Raw genomic sequence first — 26,594 nt, forward strand, 5'->3', positions numbered from 1 at the left:
TATGCATCTATTAGTGTGACCAAAGTCTTGTCATCTGATAATACCAAATGCTGACAGGGATGTGGACCAATGGGAACTATCATTCATTTCTGGTGGAAACTGTCATTCATATACCTCAAAGCTGTTTCGACTATCAGATACTTCTTGTTATAAATTGATGTGTAGAAATTGACTTAGAGCACGGGGCACTGTAGTACAGTCTACATTTTGTTGTACTGACTTACAGTTTCTTCCCAAATGTCTATTTAATTTTCTACCCCTTTGAATCAGGCTGTATCACATGCAAGGCTCCAGAAGTAGCTTTGATGCTTTAGCTTAAGACCTGTATTTCGCAGGCAGTGTGAAGAGTCTACTCTCTGTCCTTTGTCCCTCCTGGTTGTTATTCTGAACTGTGGTCATTTTAACTTTAAGGGAAGTTAAATGTGGTCATTTTAACTTCAAGGGGAAAATGGGTTGTAGAAGAAGTAAGATTTTCCTTGTTCCATGCCATTAATAACTCCTTCATTCTCCTCTTAAGAAGGTCTCGCAGGCATGTCAGATCTCCTTCTGAATTATATTAATTTCCATTGTTGTGTAATAACTACAAACTTAGTGCTTCAAAGCAGCAATCATATATTAACTCAAAGTTCTGTAAGTTAAAAGTCTGGGTACTGTATAAATGGTTTCTCTGCCTAGACTTTCAGAGGCTAAAATCAAGATGTTGGTTAGGCTAATTACTGTCTGGAGGCTCAGGAAAACAAAATGACTTTTGAGCTCATATTTGATGTGTCCACACTCCAGTTCCATACAGTTTAGGGCTGATGTTTTCAATTTCTTACTGATTGTCAGCCAGGGGTTACTCTCTATTGCTAGAGGCTGCCCATATTATTTGTCACATGCTTCCTCCAGTCTTCAAGCTGGTAACCATGTGCCAAATTCTTCTCATGCTTCATACTTTCACTTTTCTGTCACTTGCCAGAGAAAACTCTGTTTTAAACAGCTTCTGTGATTAGATTAGACTAATTCCAGATAATCTCCCTACCTTAAATTCAGTTTTGTCATGCTGTGTGATGTCATCGCAGGAGTAAAATTTATCCCAGATCCCAAGAATGATACAGGATGTGAAAGCAGGAGGTGGGAAATCTTGAGAGCTATCTTTGAGTTTTACCTACCATGGGTATGAAATGTGGAGGTAATGCCTAGAGGTTCTTCAAGAGTTTACAGTCTTTGACCCCCATGCCTTGGTATTCATTTTTATCATTTTAGAAAGAAAGCATAAGGACAGAGAAATATTTATGAAAACATTACCTAAAAAGTATAGTTAATTTTTTTCTAAACTGAACTATTTTGTGTTTAAAAAAATCCCTCTTCCTGAAATGGTTATTAAATGTCATAGTAAATTTTAACACTGTGGACAAATGACTTTAATAGGGTTTAATCTATTGGATCTGGCTATTTCTATCACATATCTGACACCCTAGGCCTCCTTTAAATTGCAGTGAGTCTGCATTTTAATTGTAGTGAGTCTGGAAAATGATAGCTGTTTCCTTATCTAACATGCAAGAGCTGTCCCTGTAGGCTGTGTTATGATTCTAATTATTCTTAATAGCTGTGCTATTGTTTGTCTCTATCAAGCAATATTGAGTTTAGCTCATCATTTATTCTTCATTTTTATGTTTCTTTTGTGGCAGGGTCTTATACATATAATTACTGTTTTTCTTAGAAAATATGTATAGTAATAGATTTTGCCTAGATTTTGCCATAACCTCGAGTGGAAAAACTGCCAATCATATATGCTTTGGTTGTTGATATTTATTTTCTTTAAGGAATGAGAAAATGGAGAGGACGGTGAAGACTAGCTTATTATATGGGGGTTAGTCACTTGGCGATTAGTATAGAATGCCAAATATTGCCATCCTCTTTCTGCAACTAAACTGGCCAGCTATTCTTATTATAAATCTGTATACTTCTTCAATAAGGTATTTAAATCCTACACATAGAATATCAGGGAAGCTTTCAATGTGATCCTAAATAATCATGAAGACCTATTTGTGGCACAGGTGGGAGCAGGAGTCAGTGGAATGGAGAGAAGCCATTGTTGCACTTTGTTCTCATTACTCTGCAATCTACAGCTGTCCTGTTGAGAAGGGCATAATTCTTGAAGCAGTTCAGTAATTTATGATATACGCATGCTATTTGGCTTTCTGTCTGGACTTTTCTTTTTTCCCATAAAATGAATAATTATATCAAAGCAAAACAAAACAAAATATTAAATAATGATTAATAAAGTAAATAGAAAGGTTTTTTTCCAAAAATAAACACTAATTACTGGCATAAGACATGCATAGAAAATGCTAGAATTTTCTTGCTCAGCTTTTTCTTATAGAAAGTTTCACAGCAATTTCTATGTAATTTTATACTTTGTGCAGGCATTTGTTTAACATTGCTCTCTCATAGTAATTTAACAGCTCCATGAGATATATCTCTTCCTCATTATTGTCTCTACTGCACCAGGCAGTGTCTGGTACCTAGTAAGTGTTCAATAAATATGTAGACATTATTAAAAGGTAATCAAAAGAAAGAAATGCAAGTAGCTGTTGAAAAATAATGTAATAAAGAGCAAACTTCACTTAACTAATATAAAATAAAGAGAAGCATTTTACTTATCACATTGGCAAGGTAAAGAATAAAATACCAACTATACGTCAAGGTTGTAGGTGGCAAAAGACATTCTCATTCACTTTGGCTCAATTTAAACAAATAAATTGATCATGACAGGTGATAAAGACTTATTAATAAGTAAGATGATCTTTTGATAAGTGAGAAGATAAGCACACTGCAAAATGCTATGAATAACAATTTGGCTATTTTGTATCAATAGTATAAAAATGTTCTTACCCTTGACTTAGTAATTATAATTCTAGGGATTCATCCCATAATGTTCACTATAACATTATAAGCTTGAAATATGGAAAATAATTTCAAAAGCTAACTAAATAATAGTTTTAAAATCATAAAAAAATAAAATCATTACATATCCAAGTGATGGAATAACAAGTATTTATTCAACTATAGTTTTGAAGAATATTTCAGTGCATGGGAAATTGCCTAAGGTATGCTTAGCAAGAAAATAGGTGAATTACAAGCTATTTATGTGATATTATGTCATTCTATAGTTTTATATTCTGAAGATTACAGATGGCTTTTTAAACAGACTTTACGTTTTGGGAGAATTTTAGATTTACAGAAAAATTTCAAAACTATTATAATTAAAATATACCCATCTTGTTTTCCCTATCAACATCTTACATTGCTATGGTGCATTCATTAATATTAATGAACCAATATTGAGACATTATGAACAAAGTTCATACTTTATTTAGATTTCTTTTTTTTAATTTTTAAACTTTTTTTATTTTTTGAGATGGAGTTTCACACTGTCACTCAGTCTGGAGTGCAGTGGTACGACCTCAGCTCACTGCAACCTCCACCTCCAGGTTCAAACAGTTCTCCTGCCTCAGCCTCCCGAGTAGCTTGGATTATAGCCATGTACCCCATGCCTGGCTAATTTTTGTAGTTTTAGTAGAAATAGGGTTCCACCGTGTTGACCATGGCTGATCTCAAACTTTTGACCTCAACTAATCTGCCTGCCTCAGCCTCCCAAAGTGCTGGGTTTACAGGTGTGAGCCACTGTGCCTGACCTAGATTTCTTTAGTTTTATGCAGTATCTAGGTGATTTTCACAATTTATAAGCTGAATTATTATGTGTTTTCTGAAATCTTCCAGTTTCCAATAATGGCAGAGTAACTTGTAATACTCAATTGTTAGTTGTTGATACTAATAAATTGTTGCCAATAATAATTGATAATAATTATTGTGATAATAAATTCTAGAAATATAATTAAAACTGTTTGAATGATAGTTTCTCAACTCTGTAAGTGTGGGATGAGAATATAATGAACACAATAGAATAATCTGTGAACTTGAAAACAGATCAATAGAAATTGTTCAAATTGAAACAGAATATTTTTAAAATTGAAAAGAAATGAATAGCATCTCAATGACCCACCTGTCAGACAATACCAAGAGCAACAGCATTTTGTTATTGCTCAAATTGTCAGAAAAATAAAATAGAGGAAATAAGACTAAAATATATCAAGAAATAATGACCATCATCCTTTCAAGTTTGATTTTAAAAATAAACAAACCCTTAAGTCCAGGAAAGTCAGTGAATCCCAAGGAAGATAAATCCAAAGAAAATTATGCCTAGTGGGTGTTGAACAATGAGAACACATGGATACAGGGAGAGGAGCATCACACACTGGGGTCTGTTGGGGGGAACTAGGGGAGGCATAGCAGGGAGTGGGGTGTTGGGGAGGGATAACATTGGGAGAAATGTCAGATATAGGCGATGGGGAGGAAGGCAGCAAACCACATTGCCACGTATGTACCTATGTAACAATCTTGCGTGTTCTTCATATGTACCCCAAAACCTAAAACACAATAAAATATATATTTAAAAAAACGAGAAAAGAAAATTACGCCTAGGTACCATGTTGTAAAATTTCTGAATTCTAAAAAGGAAAGAGAACATCATAAAAACAGCCAGAGGAAAAAAGACACATTATATACAAAGGAACAGCTGTAAGAATGATGGTTGCCTTTTTAATAGAAATAATGAAGTAAATTATGGAATTGCATATTTAAAGTGTTGGGAGGAAAACTCTCTACCTAGATTTCCATATCTCCTGAAAAATGCCTTAAAAATGGAGGTCAAATCAAGATAATCTTAGATAGATGAAAGCTGAAAGCATTTGGTGTCATTAGACCTATAATGGAAAACATATCAATGGTAAAGTAAGTTCTTAGAAGATGAAAATCACATTAGATGGAAATTAACATCTATATAAAGGAATGAACAGGGCCTAAGGTAAATACGTAGTAAGTATAAACAGGCTATTTTTCTTTCTTAAATTATCTTAAAAATCAATTGACTATTTTAATAAAAAATAATGCTTCATGGGATTATAGCATATATAATTTTTTAAATGGCACACTAAATATGGGATAGACGTAACACAAAGGAAAGGATTCATTTAATTATACAGGTTATAAGATTCTTGTGTGGTAAATGTAGTGATATGCAATTCTGTATGAATTATGACAAATTAAGGATGAGTATTAATATTTTAATCTCTAAAAAATATTCCAAACCGAATAAAATAAGGTATATCTACAAGTTAGAATTCTGTGTTTTAAAAATTCAACTAAGACCTTCCTTGTCCGTCTTCACCATCCCACCCCAAGGGAGGTAAAATAGAAAACAAATGACAATGTGGTAGGCTTTAAAACATCCATTCAAATAATTATATTAAATATAAATGAATTAAAATTCCAAATACAATTAGGTATTATCAGATTGGATAGAAAAGCAAGATGCAACTTATGGAATTTAAAAGGGATTGACATTAACTATAAATACACAGACAACTAGAAACTAAAAGAATGAGCAAAAGTATCCATGCACATACTAAGCTAGAAAAGGTGTTAAGACTATATTACTATCAGCCAAAGTAGCTTTAATAAAAAAGAATACTATGAAAGACAAACTGTGTCATTGTGTAATGACAATGGGTCAATTTATTAAATATTTTGAATTTATTTAGTAACAGAGCTTCAAAATACATTGAACAAGGATTGACAAAACTCAAAGGAAGAGTAGAGACAAAATTACAGGTGGAGATTTTAATTTCTTTCCCTTTTAATTTCCTTTCCCAAGTAGGCATGCTTTAATAGACATGTGTATGTATCAATATTGATATGAAAAGATGCTTAATATCATGGGTCATGAGAAAATGTGAATTAAAGTAAAATAAGACCATGTTATTGATGACTCAGAGTCTTGAGTGGGCACATTTTTAGATGCAATCTCTTTAAGATGCTTTTAATTCTACTCTTCAGACACTACAAACTTGTCTTTCAGTTTATGAAAATTGAATGGAAAACTTTCTCAATCTTTGAGAATTAAAAAAGAAAATTCTTACCTAAGAATCTTCTCTGTAATGTTCTCTATGTATTTTTACATTGAGATAGGTAAGCAAGCATCTTCAGTGCTTCTTATCAGACCAGTTACTTTTTGTTTCACAACTTTGTTCTTTCCATCATCTTGGTCTACCAAATGGCATCAAGTTTCTATAGTTCTTATATGTAATTTATCATAGTATTGTTCTAGAAGACTCCAAAGATTCTCCACTTTCTTCCAAATAATGTATTAGTAAATAGGTCAACAATGCTTCTTATTAACCTCTTTGTCACAGAAAAAGAAAATTGCTTATAATGTTCCTCAGCATTACAGGCATATAATGGAAAGGGGAAATGTACACATCTGCTGCAAAAATTCTTTTTTTTAAATATGTATATATATTTTATTGCACTTCGGGTTCTGGGGTACATGTGAAGAACATGTAGGATTGTTGCATAGGTACATACATGGCAATGTGGTTTGCTGCCTCCATCCCCATCACCTATATCTGGCATTACTCCCCGTGTTATCCCTCCCCAACTCCCTACCTCCCATTGTCCCTCCCCTAGACCCCCCCCACCACAGACTTCAGTGTGTGATGCTCCCCTCCCTGTGTCCATGTGTTCTCATGGTTCAACACCCACCTATGAGTGAGAACATGTGGTGTTTGATTTTCTGTTCTTGTGTCAGTTTGCTGAGAATGATGGTTTCCAGGTCCATCCATGTCCTTTCAAAGGACACAAACTTATCATTTTTTATGGATGGTATTCCATGGTGTATATGTGCCACGTTTTCCATGTCCAGTCTCAATGGGCATTAGGGTTGGTTCCAAGTCTTTGCTATTGTAAACAGTGCTGCAATGAACATACATGTGCATATGTCTTTATAATAGAATCATTCATAATCCTTTGGATATATACACAATAATGGGATTGCTGGGTGAAATGGAATTTCTATTTCTAGGCCCTTGAGGAATCACCACACTGTCTTCCCCAATGGTTGAACTAATTTACACTCCTACCAACAATGTTCCTATTTCAACAGATCCTCTCCAGCATCTGTTGTCTCCAGGTTTCTTAATGATAGCCATTCTAACTGGCATAAAATGGTATCTCAATGTAGTTTTGATTTGCATTTCTCTAATGACCAGTGATGATGAGCATTTTTTGTATGTTTGTTGGCCTCATAAATGTCTTCATTTGAAAAGTGTCTGTTCATAGCCTTTGCCCACTTTTGAATGGGTTTGTTTGTTTTTTTCTTGTAAATCTGTTTTAGTTCTTTGTAGATACTGGATATAAGTCCCTTGTCAGATGGGTAGATTGCAAAAATTTCTTCCCATTCTGTTGGTTGCTGGTTCACTCTAATGGTTGTTTCTTTTGCTGTGCAGAAGCTCTGGAGTTTAACTAGGTCCCAATTGTCTCTTTTGGCTTTTGTTGCAAATGCTTTTGGTGTTTTAGTCATGAAGTCCTTGCCTATGCCTATGCAAAGTTCTACATTTCTTCCTCAAGGATGTGGAACATACCAGAAGTAGCCTGGGTGTGGTGGCTCACGCTTATAATACCAGCACTTTGGGAGGCTAAAGTGGGTGGATCACCTGAGGTCAGAGTTTGAGACTAGCGTGGCCAACATGGTGAAACCCTGTCTCTACTGAAAATACAAACATTAGCGGGGCATGGTGGCATGCCTATAGTCCCAGCTAGTCTGGAGGCTAAGGCAGGAGAATCCTAGAGGCAGAGGTTGCAGTGAGCCAAGATGGCAACACTGCACTCCAACCTGGGTGACAGAGTGAGACTCTGTCTCAAAAAAAAAAAAAAAGGCAAAGTAGCAACATAAAGAAGGAACCTCCATGGCCTTTGACTACCTTATGGGAACACAGAGCTGCTGGTGCAGAAGAACCTTTCCTAACCCAGACGGACACAGACTTACATTATCATTCAGGTAAAACTTAAAACATTAAAAAAACAATCTACACCTTCAGTTAAGAGAATGCTGTCCTGCTTCAGTCCCTTTTAGTTCCTGAACCACATTCAAGGTCAATGAAGCCATACATTCATTCAAAAAAAGGAAGCGAAATTGATGCCCATGGGTCTCTGAAAAATTTCTCTCCTTTCAGTTTACTATAATAGTATCTGGAAAAGCTTTACTCTTTACATGTTTAAACCCAAGTGTAAATTCAGCAATGTTTTACAAATCAGCATTTCTAGAGAAATATGTAAGTTGTTGGAAATGCTGTGTATATTAAAAGACAATAACTATAAGCCCTCCTTGAGTGGACAATCCCATTTTTACGGTCATTGTTATATATTGATTTTGTATCATAAAATATGGTTACCTTGTCTTCTCTGAATCTCTCTAAGATTTTAAGAAAAATATAGCCTTCTATGCTATTCTCTTTGAACTCATACATATTTAGAATTTTAGCTCTTAGCTTCTTGTGTTGCTTTGAGTTTTTATTAATTTTGTAATCTTGTGACAAACAGTAGCTTGCCAATAAAATAAGGGTCTAAGATAGTACATTGTGTGAACTGTGGTCTCATTGTAATTTCCTTGGTTGAGATTCAACAATGATCCTTTTGGTCATTTTTAAATGTGTTCTTAAAATTTAATTTCCTTTATGTTTGATAGTAGCATAACAGTAAGATACCACAGTTAAGTAAGGTCATTTCATTAGTCTACTTTATATATTTTTTGGCTATAGTGAGGTACTTTGCAGGGCTTTGAAATGTGCTTAGCTTGAGTGCAACCAAGGACTAGATTATAGATTAAAAGCAGTATTTATTCAAGTGTTGCAAATGACAGAATCCTGGACTGAGCCTGATTTTTGTGACAGTTTTAATATTTTTGTTCTGCAGAACAAAAATTCAATGTAACCATGGTAGATATGGCAATGCTATTAATTTTATCCTCATTTAATCAGTGAATTTTCTGTGTTTACTTAACTTTGTATTGGAGGACGAAAGTATTATTCCATATGTAAATATGTCATTGTTACTTTTTGAAACTCCAATTACATAAGAAAAATGATTTTCCTGAAAAATATAAAATCTATGATACTCATCTTCACATCACTATATCATCAATAGAGTTCATAAATTAAAAAGAAAGTTTTGGCTTTTGTCCCTTTTACAGTAGAAACCAGACATTTCAAATGTATGGTCAAGATAGAGTATTTGCTCTTGCAACCCAAAAGATTCTTGCTCTTATTTCTTTTGATATTTGTTTGTTGTGACATAAGGAGTCAAGTCTTCAACATGCTTTGTGTAAGAAGAATTAAGACAACTCAACCTGCTTTGTTTTTATTTCCTTGAATTAAGGACTATTAAGCACCAAACTGAAAGAATATTTGTCTAGTAAATAACTATACTTGTCTGCTTTGATTTTTAAATCTCGTCCTTCAGATTACAGCAATTTTCTTCAGTCAAAGTCCAACAATCTCTATAATGTAAGTCAGAAAAATTTCCATGTCAGAGCTATAGGAAAACCACTCTCCCCTACTCTTTTGGGCTGTGTGTCATGTACTCTGTAAGTAACCAGACAGAAAATCTAGTTTCCCATTGACTCAATAGTACATATCTGAAATTCAACAGAGGGGTATCATATGATATGAATTTACTGAATTATTTTCAGATTATTTTTTGACTCAAGTCTAGCAAGGAAGTCCTAGATATAAATTTCTGTTATCTATATCTGAAGACAAACTTAAAATTCATTAGAATGTAGAACAAGTGCAATTAGTACATTCATAATACTAGATTCATCCTTGAAATGTGAGTTTAAATGAGATACTTGAAAATGATAATGCATCTACTAGAAGAAATTCAGGTTGGTGATTTGTTCAGAAGTCAGTCTTATGTAGACTCTTCATGAACTGGATATATTTAACCTAAAGAAAGGAAGCTTCAAGAACCATAATGTCAGTTTTCAAATGAATGAAGTTTGCCAGCTGAAAGAAGAATGAGACTTGCTTTGCTTCACAGGGTAGAACTACATACAAAGATTGTAAGTTACTGGAACCTAAATACAGCTTAATATTTTACAAAAATTCTAAAAAATTAGAGATATCCTGATGTCTGGAAAAGCAGTAAGTTCCTATTATTGAAAATATTTCAGAGGCTGAACAACCATCTGCCAGAGATTTTGGAGAGAAGTTTCTTTCTCTGGCAGGGAATTTGTATTTATGACTTTAAACTTCTTTCCAACACTGTTTCTGTTACATTTATTCAGGAATAATTGACAAAACCCTCACATCTTTACTCTGACCTCTCCTCTGCTTTTTGTTCCCAGAGGGTAAATCAGAGAGAAGGGAGAAAACATAAATTTACATGTTGGTTACTAGTGGATAAACTTATAAGTTCTCATGAACATTTTTCCATACTACTCCTTAGCTGTTTCTAGTACTCACCATCTTTTCATGATTATAATTCCAAGACGCCTTTACCCAATTTTCATGACTATTCATTACTTCTTTTCTTTCCTTCTGTTATATGTAAATTTTTGGTGCTGCAAAAGATGTAGCTCTCAGATATTGATTTTCTCAGCAAGGCAATTTACTTCTATAGAAGGGTGTGTTTCACAGATGGAGCAATTGTGAACACACACCTAGACAAGGGAGTGGAAGGCATTCTTATTCCTGATGCAGGTAGCCCCTACTGCTGTGTCGTTACCCTATTTGACCTCACAGTCTAAACTAATTCCGATTGGCTATTTTAAAGAGAGCAGGGGTACAAGCTGGAGTGGTGGGGTAGGTAGTTTGGCAGGAAGGATGGTTACAGAACAGGTCATAGCAGGTTACCAGGGAACAGATGTGAACTACTGATTAGAACTGGCAGGAAGGTCATTTATCAAAACTAGAGGCAAGGGGGCACAGAGAACTAGGAAGTTAAACTTGAAAATACAGAACTAAAACATAAGAGAGCTGAACACACTGATATATGGATTCTTTAAAGAGAAACTTGAGGTTCACTATATCTAATACTTCTGTCATCCTTACTTAGTAACAATTGGTGACCTGAGGGTGTGAGGTTAGAATATTTATTAAATTCTTAAGGCAAAATTCTGTTTCCATTGATGTAAAAAATTTGCTTTTAAGTGAAACAAATTATGTTTGACTTCTCAGCAATTTCATCTATGCCCTCAAACTCATGGCAAGAAGTTGAGTGGTGTATTTTAGGCTCAACATCAAATGGGCCAAAGAAAAGTGATCATAAAATTGCCTCTCACTATAATCTGTAGTCCAACACTTTTAAAAATGGATCATGATCATAAGTTTGGGAAATATTAATAATGCTATTACTTAACATTTATTGAGCATTTTCTGAGTGTATGTATGGGGTTCAGGTTCAGAGTTTCGTATATTATATCATTTAATTCTTAAAATCTCTTTTTGAGACAAAAGCTACTCTTGCCCTATTTCATATAATAATAATTTGAGGCAAAGAAATTCAAGAAATTTTATACTACCTAGGTAGTGAATGACAGTGCTACAAATTCAGTTGGGCATGTTTAACCCTACGTCTTCACTAGAATACTTCTCAAAGACCTAAGGATGCATTTGTGATCTATGAACCTTCATAGGAGAAATATTCTATAAGTTTTGTTCCTAAAGTATTTGCTTACAGTCCCTTTTGTTTCACATGATGCAAAATTAGTATTTTCATTTTAGAAACTTTACTAAATTATCCTTTATCTGCCTCACTAGTAAACTTAGACTTTTTGATTAAAAATTACTTTGATAGGGGAAGAGTTCTAATTAGAGAAACCACCATTGTGGCTTGTATTGTGAATAACTGTTCAAGATCATTTCTTATCACTGGAAGTTGCCAAATAGAGCAGAAATTACAGTGATAACATTCAGACCAAAGTTTTGTATGATAATAAATGCCTATTGTTTTGGGTATTTAGAGATAGTTAGTTATGAAGCAATAGCAAACCACTGTAGAGAATAGTTGTGAGTTTTTTGGGAATCTGTAAGAAAAGAGGTGAAAGATATCTTATGCTCCTATTAGATATTACCTGAACCATGGGGCTTGTTGGCCTTTTCCAAAATCTAGAGTTCTAGTGAGAGATAGTATGGTGATATGGCCATATAGTGAGGGTACAAAGACTACCTCTGTAATCCCTTAGTTGCTGAGAATGTGGAAGATTGATCCTGCACATGTTTTTCTTAGCCCCAAAGTTGATGCTTTATAAATAAATGAGTTTGGAGGCTACTGGACAACCCCACAAGATCAAATATGGGTTGCTTCTAAGGATAGAAACACTTAGTACCATGTTGTAAGATCCCTGGAGATGAAGTTGAATCTCACTTGAGACCAAAAATTCATTTGCGAGATGCTTTGGATTTGGTTCTCCTATAGATAATGAGATTAAGTGCTGATAACCAATGGAAAGGGGAAAACAACCTCACCACCATGCACATATGATGCTCATGTAAGCAAACAGCAGGTATGACTATATGAAAGGACAGCCAACTTAACAAGGGCCATCCCTCCATCCCTACTGTAACATCCCAGAAGCAAGCCCAGAAACCACTTTACCCCCTGCCATCAGAAGGTGAAGTTGACACATAGAAGTCAAACTCAAAAATAGATCTAATTTAAGCTCTGCCTGAATCATAAGAGAGAGCTTCTGTTTTCATAGTGAAGAGGTATTTCATGTTGGCAAATATCTTAATCAATTTGATTAAATTTTAGTGCTTATTCATCCATAAGTATATATAAAATATCTCCTTTGTGCTAGTATTTGTAATATCCTTTGACCTCGCTTCCTCCTTCTATAAGATAGGGTTCCTCAATATGGGAGAAACTTTAACAAAATTCTTACCATGTTTACCTTCGTCTCAGCCCAAGTTTCACAAGTAAGAAGTTTAGCTATGGTGAAAGATGACAAGTTTTCATCACATATGAAATTAAAATCTTACCTGGACTGAACTGCTTTAATAACTGAAAGAACCCCAACAGTGGAAAAAGGGTTCTAAATTATTGCAAGCAAACCCCTGATAAAATGAAGTTCTCAAAGTACTATTGGTAGCAGTTCCTGAAAACATTAAAAATGTTTTGTGCTGATATCTAGTAAATGGAGACTCTTCAATCAAATTGATTAATGAATTTTTATGAAATTATTTTAGTTATCTTAAATAGAACTATACTTAAAATTGCTCAGCATAATTTTGGGGTTTTGACAAAATGAAAAGGTTCCTTTATTTTAAAAAGAAAATCAGTTTGGAAAAGCTGAAGCATGTTTAATCAGTCACCCAGAAAGACACTGAGTAACCTAATTAGGGACAGCTGGGGCACACAGGGCTCTTATTTGCTGTGAAGGAAAAGGCTGCTTAGTTGTCACCAAGCAAGGGCCGAACTAAGATGACAAGGCTTGTTTCAGAGGAGATCCACTAGCTCCTAGAGCAATATATGAATTAATTTCCCTGAGGATAAATAAATTTCTCCACATGAACATAGCAGAGTTAATTATTACTACTAAAAGTGCCAAACTAGAATTGGTATGTATTGAACAATTGATCTATTTCATATTGCTGGTTACATTGCAATTATGTGTGTCTAACACATATAAAGATCTGGGGCAACCTATAGAAATGTTAATGTTGCAACCAGGTAAAACTGAAGCTTTGGGTCTATTTGAAATTATTGTTAGACTCAGGCTTGTGTATAAGTCACAGGATCTATTTTTTTTTACTTGAAGTAATTTGGATTTTTATAAACAAATATCAGGAGGGTTGGAGAGAGAAGAATGACAACTGTCTAATAAAAACTGATATTGTTGGCAGAAACTACCTGAAAGCAAACCTTGAAATGGATTGGAGGAGTGAGTGTGGGAAGAGAATGGGGTCACTACATTTTGACAGCCCAAAGCATTAGCCATGATGGAAATAGCGCAGTTATGAACTAATGGGCCTCTGAAGTTCTAACTTACTTTAGAATTGTTTTCAAGAAGACTTTTGATTTGGACAACATTTTTACATGCAGATTTTAAATGAACAAGATGATCACTGAAGCTGTAACAAAAACAGTTTAAGAGAAAAAAAACAATTGGCCTTATGTTTTCCATCAACCACAAAATGCTAGAAGATACAACCTAATAAATATTTAGCCACAAAGCTTCCAGACTAAACCTTTAACATTGTTTTTTTGTTTCTTGCAAATTATTATTATTATTATTGTTGTTATTTGAGACAGAGTCTCACTTTGTTTCCCAGACTGGAGTGCAGTGTCAGAATTTTGGCTCATTGCAACCTCTTACCTCCTGGGTTCAATAGATTATCTCAGCCTCTCGAGTAGCTGGGATTACAGACATGCACCACCATACCTAGCTAATTTTTGTATTTTTAGCAGAGATGGGTTTTCACCATGTTGGCCAGGCTGCTCTCAAACTCCTGACCTCAAGTGACCCACCCACGTTGGCCTCCCAAAATACTGAGATTCCAGGCATGAGCCACTGAGCCTGGCAGAAATTATTCTTTATAATCAAGAGCTTTTGCGTCTTTTCCAGCAAAAAAATATTTGTATTTAGGGGACTTACGATATGAGAAATATGTGATTCTTCAAACTTCCCCTTATCCTAGTGTTGGTATTCAGTAAATCAGATTACAGGATTACTTAGCTCACAGTACCAAAATTAGGCTAAAGGGCAAAGCAGTTGAGAGTTCTCTGCTTCAGTGAGCTAAATCAATTGGGTTGAATAGAAACAAAATATGACTACAGTTAAGCCCTGGATTTGTGTTTAGAACTCCATATTGCATACATCATTTTTTTTTCCTAAATGAAAGTACTCGTGAAACTGAAAACCCAACGTGCATGCTTCACTATAATATAGTTAGAAAGGCTTTTAGCTGTGTTAATCAAAGCCTGTGACTGTCTCCCTTGGACATTCTTAGGTAACAACTAGATTTTTTTGAAACTTCAAAATCCATGGTTACAGATATTTGCAGGTATCTCAGTGACATAGTGACATACCTCCAGCAAGGGAGAACGAACAAATGAACTAAAGAATAACTTTGTTCTATTCTTGAGGAAATTGTCATTTAAAATCCTCTTATCCTGTGGTTTTTAGAAGGCTGATACCCAAATATTGCTGATTAACCTTAGGTCAATTTGACCTTAAAGAAAGAAGAAAGAAATGATAGGCCCAGAATCTTGTCTTAAAAACATTTGAAAAGAGTGGGTATGGTATTTCAGATGCTAGTGTGCCATAGTTAAAAAATCATGAAAAGGCTGAGGCAGGAGAATTGCCTGAACCCAGGAGGCAGAGGTTGCGGTGAGCCGAGATCACACCACGGCACTCCAGCCTGGGTAACAAGAGCAAAACTCCATCTCAAAAAAAAAAAAAAATCATGAAAAATATGCCATTAATAAGTTGTACAATTTTATGTAAGTTAATAAATCATTCTAAATGTTTTCTCATGTTTGAAATATTTATCTTACGAGTTTCCAAGCTTTAAATGAGACAACAATATAGTATTTTTAAGAGTTATTATTATTAAGAGCCTCTGGTTATGAAATATCTACCTCCTTCAAAGTCAATTGTAACTGCTTCCTCACCTAAACTGAAATCTCTCTGAGAATATGTTCTACCTGTAGCAATGTACAAATGTTTTTCAGTTGACTGACACCTATTCCATGAACTCATGAAGCCAGGCTGACTAGAGACAGGACTCATATGCAGAAAGGTGGACACTGGGAATTAACAGAATTATAGCCAGTTTCATATAGATCATAAAACAACAGGGGTGTTGAGTAACTTGATGGTGAACTGAAATGTTCAAGGGAGTTTCGCAGATACATAGGCCTTAGGTAGAGTGAAACATACATAAGAAACGGGAAAAGTGAAGGGAATTATGGTTGGTGATACCAGTTAGACAAAGAAGAGTGAGAAACATGTCAAAGAAAAAGAAAACATGTCACAGAAAAAAATGATTTGATTCAGCTTGCCAGAGGACTGTTATACTGGTCTTCCAGGGCTGCCATAATAGAACAGACTGGATGGCTTAAACTACAGAAATGATTTTCTCACAGTTCTGGAGGCTAGAAGTCCAAAATCAGGGCGCTGGCAGGGTTAGTTTCCAATGATGCCTCTGTCCTTGGCTTGATTTCTGAGTCCTCACATGGCCTTTCCATTGTATATACCCACTCCTGGTGTCTCCTTTTCTTAGATGGACACCAGTTCTATTGGATTAGGACCCGATACTTTTGACCTTGTTCTTTAATTCCATCAGTAAAGGTCTTATCACCAAATACAGTCACATTGGGCATTAGGGCTATAACCTATAAATTGAGGGGGGGAGGACATAATTTAGCCTATTATAATGGTAAAATGTAAATCAATTGGGTTGAATAGAAACATAAAATATGACTGTAGTTAAGCCCTGGATTTGAGAGGTGAATTAGAACAAAATTGTCACGAAACTTGCCAAGGCAATATTTACTATTCACATTTTTCTTACTAAATATCTATAACCAAGTATTCATATATGTGACTCTTACTGTTGGAAAATTCATGGAAGATTAGCTGACTGTTCTCTGTTTATCCTTTCTTTTTCTACTTTTAACTTCGATTATATGTGTGTGTGTGTATAAACTTCAGATATATACTTCAATATACATATATATTTTAAAGTTTATATATGAAGTTAATATTCTGTAGTATATTCTTTTACATATTCTCTTGCATATACATATATGTAAGAGAGTGATCTTATAGAGATAACCTCCATTCGTTTAAAAGGTACTTAAAAGTAGCTCAGTTTTGAGAGGCACAAAACATTAAAGCATTAGTATTTACAGTTATCTCTTCCTTGGCTTTGGAATGAATGATTCTATGTTCTTGCAGCTTTGCTCCTGGACACTGATCGTGCTCAGATCTTGGGAGGTGACGCTAATTAGAAGATACTCATGAGGACTACAATAAATGCTTGCTGACTGTCTCCCATAGCTACCTGCTCACCACAGTCTGAGTGGACTATGTTTTCCAACCCTTCTTGCAGGCAGGCATGTCTATATGACTGACTCCTGGCCAATGGAATTGAAGCAGATGTAATAAACACCACTTTATTTTATTTTATTTTATTTTTAAACAAACACCTGATTGAAATTCTTAATCTGTGCTGACCAGCTGAAAGAAAAATTTAAAAAATAAAAAATAGCAATAAACACAAAAGTGTCGTGGGTAAGGTACAATCAGTAGTATAGAAGTAAAGATGACATAACAGGAAGGGCCGGTTAGGTGAACTGGTATAGCTAATATAAATTTTAGGTTCATGCGAAAAAGGGAAAAGGAGGATTATTGCCAATACTGGTGCTGACACTTGAAAACCAGCTAACGTTAACAACCTTCATTCTTTTCTTTCTTTTTTTTTTTTTGAAAGAAAGAAAAAAAGGAGTGAAGGAGAGGAAGAAAAAGAGGAGAGAAAACGGGAATGTAACTTTATTCTAAAAATGGGTATTAATAATGGCCAATTTGTGTATTTAAGGTGGAGAATGTATATTTTGTGTATTTAAAATGGAGAGCTCTATAAATATTTATTGAGTTTACTTGTTCTGGATCTGAGTTCAAGTCCTGGATATCCTTATTAATTTTCTGACTCGTTGAGTCTAAATCTCTTTATGAGTCTTACGTATCTGGGTGTTAGGATCATTAGCTCTTATTGTTGCATTGATCCTTTTACCACTATATCTTTGTTGCTTTGAAATCTATTTTATCAGATGTAAGAATTGCAACTCCTGCTTTTTATTTATTTATTTATTTTTGCTTTCCATTTGGTTGGTAAATCTTTCTCCATCCCTTTGTTTTAAATCTTTGTGTATTTTTGGATGTGAAATGGGTCTGGATGTAGCATATCATTAGGTTTTGGCTGTATCTTTTGATTGGGGGATTTAGTCGACTTAAATTTAGGGTTACTGCTATTTGATATTAACTGGCTATTTTATCCATTCGTTGATGTAAATTCTTCTTTATGTTGATGCTCTTTACTTTTTGGTATATTTTTAGAAAGGCTAATACTGGTTGTTCCTATGTATAATGCGTCTTTCAGAAGCTCTTGTAAAGCCAGCCTGGTGGTAATAAAATCTCTGAGTACTTGCTTGTTCATAAAAGATTTTATTTTTCCTTCAATTGTGAAGTTTAGTTTGGCAGGATATGAAATTCTGGGCTGAAAGTTCTGTTCTTTAAGGATGTTGAATATCGGCCCCCACTCTCTTCTGGCTTGTAGGGTTTCCACTGAGAGATCTGCTGTAAGTCTGATAGGCTTCCCTTTGTGGATAACCTGACCTTTCTCTCTGGCTGCCCTTAGTATATTCTCCTTCGTTTCAACCCTGGTGAATCTAACGATTATGTGCCTTGGGGTTGCTCTTCTTGAGGAATATCTTTGTGGTGTTCTCTGTATTACCTGGGGTTAAATATTGTGCTGCTTTGCTAGATTTGGAAAGTTTTCCTGAATAATATCCTGAAGAGTATTTTCCAGCTTGGATTCATTCTCTTCATCATATTCAGGTACACCTATCAAACGTAAATTAGGTCTTTTCACATAGTCCCATATTTCTTGGAGACTTTGCTTGTTCCTTTTTATCCTTTTTTCTCTATTCTTGTCTTCTCGTTTTACTTCGTTAAGTAGGTCTTTGACCTCTGATATCCTTTCTTCTGCTTGATCAATTCAGCTATTCAAACTTATGCCTACTTCGCTAAGTTTTTGTGTTGTGTTTTTCAACTCCGTTAGTTCATTTATATTCCTCCCTATATTGTCTATTCTTGTTAGCATTTCGTCAAACCTTTTTTCAAAGTTCTTAGTTTCTTTACATTGGGTTAGAACAAGTTCTTTTAACTCCCAGTAATTTCTTATCATCCACCTTCTGAAGCCTACTTCTGATAATGGCACACAGTCCTTTTCCATCAGGGCTTGTTCTGTTGCTGAGGAGGAACTGTAATCCCCTGTAGCAGGAGAGGGGTTCTGATTTTGGGTATTCGCAGCCTTTTTAGGCTGGTTTCTTCCCTTTGTTGTAAATTTATCCATCTGCCGTCTTTACAATTACCACCTTTCTAGTTGGGTTTCTGAGTGGACACCCAGTTTATTGATTCCCAGTGCTGGAATCCGAGCAACCCACTGTGCTGGCCAAAAACAGCAGTGATAATACTGATGGTGCTCTTCTGCCTGGGAATTTCCTCCTGTTTACTCTGCAGGAAGAACTGCTGTGCCGAAGTGCCAGCAAAACCGCTGCGCTGGCCACAAGAGTTGTGCTGGCGACTTGTGGGGCCTCTCCACTGGGAATCTTCTGGTCCGTGAGTGACAAAAATTAGTCTGAAAGTGTGGCGTCCTCTCATTCTCTGTGCTTTCACTGGGAGCTACAATCCCAAACTGCAATCAGCCATCTTGGATCTCTCTCCCAACAAACACCACTTTAAACCTGGTCATCAAATCCTCTCATACCCACTGATCTAAAGTTTATAAGGTGACAAAAGTAATCTATATTGTGTTAGAAGTCATCAGTGGGAGTGATTGGGTAAAGATGTGAAGGGGTGTCCTGATGCTGAGCATCTTCTATTTCTTGGCCTGAATGGGGGTCATAGGTTCAGCAAGCAATACACTTACACATTATAAACTTTTCTGTTTTTATATTGTACTTCAATTGAGAAAGTTCAAAATAATAAGTAAGCACAGCACATTGAAGGGATTCAATGTAATTTATGCAGGCCTTCAAAAGACAGTGACTTTATCACTGTAAAGTCATTGGACACGCTGTAATAAAGAAGATGTTCAAAGACATCTTGGGAAGCGTATGTTGAAGATAGCAGAGCCTGCACAGACCTAGTGTCTGAGACCTGTTTATTCTATCTGTTCACTGTAGGAAATTTGAATCACTTTGCACTTTTGTATTTCTTTATTAGAGCCACTGGCATTAACCTAAAGCATATTTCCATTATCCTTTCTCCCTCTTTTACTTCCAACAATAATCGCATCTTCCCACATGAATTTACCTATTTTCAATTTTTTCCACATGATCTCTCAGAAATGACCCTACTCCAGTATCCAATTACAGTTCCTCATTAGTTTTAGCTAATCAATATAGCCATCCCATGTTCAATAATGGGATTTCTGAGTCACCTGGTAATTCTGTTTTGAGTTCTTTGAGAAATTGCCAAGCTGCTTCCCACAAAGACTGAAGCAATTTACATCCCTACTGGTAGTATATAAGTAGTCCCTTTTCTCTGCAACCTCACCAGCATCTGTTATTTTTTGACTTTTTAATAAGAGCCATTCTAACTGGTGTGATATGATATCTCCCTGTGGTTTTGATTTGCATTTCTCTAGAGATTTGTGATGTTGAGCATTTTTTTCACATATTTGTTGGCTGCACGAAAATTTTATTTTGAAAATTATCTGTTCATATCTACTTTTTAATGGGGTTGTCTCTTGCTTGTTAATTTGTTTAAGTTCCTTATAGATTCTGGATATTTGCCCTTTGTCAGATGCATAGTTTGCAAATATTTTCTCCCATTCTGTAGATTTTCTGTTTACTCCATTGATAGTTTCTTTTGCTGTACAGACGCTCTTTAATGAGGTCTCATTTTCCAATTTTTTTAATGTTGCAATTGCTTCTTTTGGCATCTTCATAATGAAATCTGTGCCAGATCCTATGTACAGAATAATATTTTTCTAGGTTATCTTCCAGGGTTTTTAAGGTTTGGGTTTTACATTAAAGTCTTTACATTAAAGTTGATTTTTTTACATGGTGTGAGGAAGGGGCCCAGTTTCAATCTTCTACATATAATTAGTCAGGTATCCTAGCACCATATATTGAATAGGGAGTCCCCCATTGGTTGTTTTTGTTAACTTTGTCAGATGGTGGTTGGTGTTCCATTGGTCTGCATGTCTGTTTTTGTACCTATATCATGTTGTTTTGGGTACTGGAGCCTTGTAGTATAGCTTGAAGTCAGGTAATGTAATGCCTCTGGCTTTGTTCATTTGGCTTAGGATTGCCCTGGCTATTTGGGCTCTTTTATGGTTCCATATGAATTTTAAAACAGTTTTTATCTAATTCTGTGAAGAATGTCATTGGTAGTTTGATAGAAACAGCAATGAATCTGTAACTTGCTTTGGGTAGTATGACCATTTTGACAATATTGATTCTTCCTATTCATGAGCATGGAATGCTTTTCCATTTGTTCGTGTCAGCTCAGGTTTCTTTTAAAAGTGTTTTGTAATTCTCATTGTAGAGATTTTTTATCTTCCTGGTTATCTCTATTGCTAAATATTTTATTCTTTTTTGTGGTTATTGTGAATGGAACTGCATTCTTGATTTCAACTTGTATGTTGTTGGTGTATAGAAATGCTACTGGTTTTCATGCATTGATTTTGTTTCCTGAAACTTTGCTGAAGCTATCAGATCTGGGAGCCTTCAGGAAGAGACTATGGGGTTTTCTAGGCATAGAATGATATCATCTTCAAAAAAATATTTTGATATCCTCTCTTCCTATTTGAATGCCTTTGATAGTTTTATCTTGCCGGATTGGTCAAGCTAGGACTTCCAGTACTATTTTGAATAGTTGTGTGAGAGAGTGCATCTTTGCCATGTTTTTGTTTTCAAAGGGAATGCTTTGAGATTTTAGTCATTCAGTATGTGTTTGCTGTGGGTTTGTCACAGATGGCTCTTAACATATATAGTTTTATCTTCTAAATGTTTCCTTAATTTTTTTCTACATCAGCTCAGTTGAAATAGATGTTTAATTATTGTTGAGTGATTGCTGGAAAGTTAATTTCTTGAAGATAGATTTCTATCTCATATAATCATAACTCTGGAATTATAAAGCTTCTAGGTTTGTCTCCTTTGGGTAAACCATAGAATTTGGAACACATTTCCCTGATATGTTTTTGTTTAGACAAATAAAAGTATCAAAAATTTGCCTTCCCCACTTAAGAGAAAAGTGATTTTTTTAAATGAAATTTTAATTTTTCTCTATAAACTGCAGTTCTCTGAATGAAACAAAAACATGACAACAATGTAGAGCAATGAAGAGAAAGCTGAGAGGCGAATTATGGTCCAGGCTTTACTGTTAATCTTCTGTAGCAGATAATTTATTTTACCTCGATCTCAGTTTTTCTGTTGAGGAAAGTCAGACAATTAATAGGAAACTTGTTGCCAGTACTAACCATCTGTGGAGAAAAACTAATGTGGATTTGGAAGAGAATTCATCCTTCTAGTCAAAATGGATATGCTCTTTGCATCTAGGACCCAGACTCAATGAGAAAACAGAGAAGATTCCCTATTTATCTCTATTACCTGTTATAGCATATGACAAGGCATATATTTCTCAGGATCACATGTAACTTAGAATTAAGAAAGCTGAAATTAACCTGAAGATGTGGATTCACGTCCTCATGATGCTGCTTACAAGGTTTGTGACTTAGGGCAATATATGCCACATTGGCCTAACTCACTCTGTTTTCCAAGCTAGGAAAAAAACAAAAACCCAACCAAAACCCTATTCCCCATCTAGATGTGTATTGTTGTTATTTAATAAATATTATAATGCTTTGCTTACTGTGTAACTGTAGATATTGTGCTTAAACCCTTGACAGAGCCTTTAGTCTTCTGGCATATAGAAATAGACACAGTAATCGATGGTGTGGTGTTTTCCCACCCTTAGGGAAGGGGAGATACTCTGCTCATGATACTTCTCTATTGTCTGTTGTCTTCTCTCTTGTCTCTTCTTGGAATATCTTGGAAGCCAACAAATGTCCAGTATTCTCCTTTCTTGAAGGCTTAGATTAGCTCTTTATCTTAAAGATAAGTGAAACCCTTTTAAATATTTCTATGTATTTTTAATTCTCATTATTTTTTAAAGTTAATCTCCTTAATGCCCCTGTCTTTAAACAGCATTGTTCAAAATCTCTTTAAAAATATGTTTAGCCTGTAAGTCTAATTTCCTCTCCTAAAGGATTTTTTATTTCTTTGGCAGCCTACTTTTTTCTTGGACCTTAAGGAGAGACTAAGGGCCATTATTTTCAAATGATGTTTTTGAGCTTCACAAATACATAAGTACCACTGTTGCTTCCATGCACAAAAGAAAGCTCTCTGGTAAATTATTGAAATTGTTCTTTTTATGCTAATTTGAGCGCAGCCTTGTTGGAATGAATTTTTCTGCTCCTGAACACCCACTAGGAGTTACCACAGGCCACTCCCGTAAATGAGATGTTGCATCCCAATGAGTAAATACATTTCAAAATGAAAAATAAATCTATTTCAGGTATTTTCCTTACTTAAGTGTTCTGTAGTTGGTAACTAAATTAGTTAATATATTAATATGAAAAGTGCCATCTGAAATTATATAAAATATCTTGCTTGTTTATTATAGAAATAAGCTGAACAAATAAAACATTAAAAATGTAATTGGGGTAATTAGCTTGAATTTGGTGGGGAGAGTTCTGGGTATGAAAAAGGTTAAGCTACTAGGTGTATAAAATGAAAAAAATCTGTTTAAACTATAATTGTTGCATTAAATTGTTGATATAATGTTGGTTGATGTTCAAAACATTTGGGCCATTTTAGAAAGCAAGATGTTTACTCATTTAACCAGCAACAGCCTGAGAAACTTAATTGAAAGCAGCTGATGCAGTGATAATGCCAGGCCTCACTATAAATGTCAACAGAGAAAAGAGAGTTATTTGTTGGTTTGCTTATTTGTTTTTTCCAGAGAGAAATTTGACTTCAAGAAAGGAAACCGCCTCCAAGGAAGAACAAAAAGAAACCAGTGCCTCTCCAAAGGCTATCAGAGGCTAGCAAGCAAGAGACCAGGTTAGTTTGAGATATCGTGGCTCTTAATGTAATAAATAGTAAAATTATGTTATATTATTATTGAGACATCAGAATATCCATATTTTAAGCACCCAGGCTAAAATAAAGAGGACCAAAAGCAAATTTTTGCAATCAGGTTAATTGTACGTTAAATATTTGAGTACCATTAATATGCCGGCAAAGACACAAATGTAAAGAAAATATACTTGAACTTTAAGAATCTTCCATGAAGGAGTAAGAAACTCTGACTATTAACATATATTGTATGAAAATCATTGGATACAAATAGTATATACTGCTTGGGTGATGGATGCACCAAAATCACAGAAATCAGCACTAAAGAACTTAGTCATGTAATCAAACATCACCTGTTCCCCCAAAACATATTGAAATTAAAAAAAAATAAAGAAAATTCAGAAAAATAAAATTTTTAGATACTAGAAAAAAATAGATGTCTAAGTTCTGATGCTTATTCGTCCAAGGAAAACCCCAAATGAGTTACACCTCCTATTCTTTGAGCTGGCCCTGTGTTATTAACAGACTGTGGCAGAAGTGATGTTTCATGATGTCTGAAGCAAAACTGTAAGTCCTCAGCTTCTGCATTGGTTTCTTGAAACATTCACTTGGTGTGAATCCAACAGCTGCATTATAAATAGCTACATTATAAGTAGGACTACCCCAAGATGGTCAATATGTGAGGAACCCTAAGCTAGCCACTTGGAGAGGACACAAGAAGAGAGAGTTATTAACCTCTTCAGTCTGTTACAACTGTCCCAGCCCAGCCTCCAGACATGGGTGAAAAGGAGCCTCTTTGGACATTTCATGATGACAAAGATATTGGTGACTGATTTTCCATTGTTAGGTTCCACCCTAAGGCAAAGCAAGGAGTATACTAATCATGGTGATAAAGATATTGGAGAATGATTTTTTTATTTTTAGGTGGCAACCTAAAGAAAATCATGGGGGCCTTAAGTATAGTTGCAAGGGTTACATTTGGTTTCAGCTAATAAACTCTAACAATGTAAGAGTGAAGGAGAAGACAGAATTGGGAGGTGGTTGAGAGAAGAATTGGTATGCAAATATCCTCATTCACAAAGTTCTGTGGTTGAAAGATTTTATCTATATTTGATGAATCAAGAAAAAATACAGGTGTGTAAAAATCTTCAAAGAGAAATAATACAGGTATTAAAAATAAAGGCATAATTACACTTGGACTTAAAATGTGTGCCTATAGAAAGATGTCAAATAACTATCAACAGATAAACTCTAAAAATCAATATGCCAAGAAATAACCGTGAAGGCATATTATTTAGCAATATGGAAGATCCAGCTAATGTAATTGAAAGCGTTTTTTTTTTCATCTATCTCTCCACAAATTTTATTTGCCTATGTAATATTTTGTTTGCCACTTCACTTTCTTAAAAGTAATTTAAACATCTCTTTTATCTACTTTTTTAGCTGACGTTAATATAAATGGTAATTTAAAAACAATTATTCCTTAGCAAGTGGCAAATTTTGCAAATTACCTCATGCCATTTGGAGTTACAAAAACCATATACCACATGTTGCATTATGAAAGATCAGCTGATAGTTAAGTATTGATTATTATAGCCAACATTTTGTTAATGCTTTAAATAACTGATTATTATCTTTTGACATTTTATAGGAAGCTCTATAAAAATTCCTAAAATATTTGTTGAGAAATACATAAAATGAATATGTATCTAACCAACTTGTGTGAAACATTCCAGGGCTCTTTAAATCACCTGTATTCTTCTGTTTTAATGTTGGTTTTAAATGGCTTGCTTTGGAAGACATCCTGCTATTAACTGATCTTTTATAATCCAACTTGTGGTATATGGTTTTTGAAAGTGGTTTTTCTTTGGAGCACAGTTGAGTGTTGGAAAAGAGGAAATAGATACATTTTATTATTATGAATTTTGTTATTGTATATTCTATTTAAATGTTTTTAAACATGTATTTATAACTTTTTAAGCTCTTAATTTATTAAAATAATTTTATAATTTTTCAAACATAAATTCAGAGATAAATGTAATGAGCACTTGTGTACATGCTAAGCAGCTTTGGTGATAAGATTTTGTTTTACTTGTTTTAGGTATTAAGTAGAATGAAACATTAAAAATATAATTCCGTTTGGTATCCTCTTACTGTCTGCATCCTTCTCTCATTTTCTAGAGTAAGCACTATAAGGATTTATATTTTTTTCTATATTCTATATTATCACTAAATATGCATGTATTAATAATATGTATAATGTTTGCATATTTAACCTCATGTATATAGAAATGTATAACCTATGTACATCTTTTCTTTTGTAAAAACATTATGTTTGTGAAATTTTATCAATGGTTGTACCTTGTTTAGTTCCATTTTATCTGTTGAATTAACATACCAAAATATCTACTATTGATGAATATTATTTCCATTTTTTTCTATCCCTGGAAATTTTAAATTACCATTTCTCTAGCAAATAGAAATGCTATATCATAGGATACATACATGTTTTCAGTTTCATCACATATTGTTGCCCAAAATGCTTTCATTGATTAATTTTACTTATTAAAGTTTTACTAGTTTTAAGAAGTTTTTCAGGTATTCTAACTAATGAAAGTTTGTGGGTAATATGTGTTTTAAATAACTTCGAGCTTGAGTGCTTACAATTTGCTTTGGTATGTTTAGATGCTCAGAGTTTCTGATATAGGAGCTCCCACTATGGTTTATATACAAAATGTATGTTTTGTTTAAGAAATCATTCCCTAGTGGATCCCAAGATG

General features: G+C 34.6%; 1 long non-coding RNA gene across 1 annotated transcript in view; it reads left to right on the forward strand.

The window, feature by feature from the left end:
- Positions 1-26,594, forward strand: part of LOC118151532 (uncharacterized) — a 133,594-nt gene that overhangs the window by 88,867 nt on the left and 18,133 nt on the right. Inside the window, exon 5 of the long non-coding RNA XR_004739892.3 lies at positions 23,699-23,799. This is a non-coding gene — a long non-coding RNA (uncharacterized LOC118151532). The remainder of the gene's footprint in view (positions 1-23,698; positions 23,800-26,594) is intronic.

The sequence above is a fragment of the Callithrix jacchus genome, chromosome 2, assembly GCF_049354715.1.
Source record: "Callithrix jacchus isolate 240 chromosome 2, calJac240_pri, whole genome shotgun sequence".
In the NCBI taxonomy this organism is placed as follows: Eukaryota; Metazoa; Chordata; class Mammalia; order Primates; family Cebidae; genus Callithrix; species Callithrix jacchus.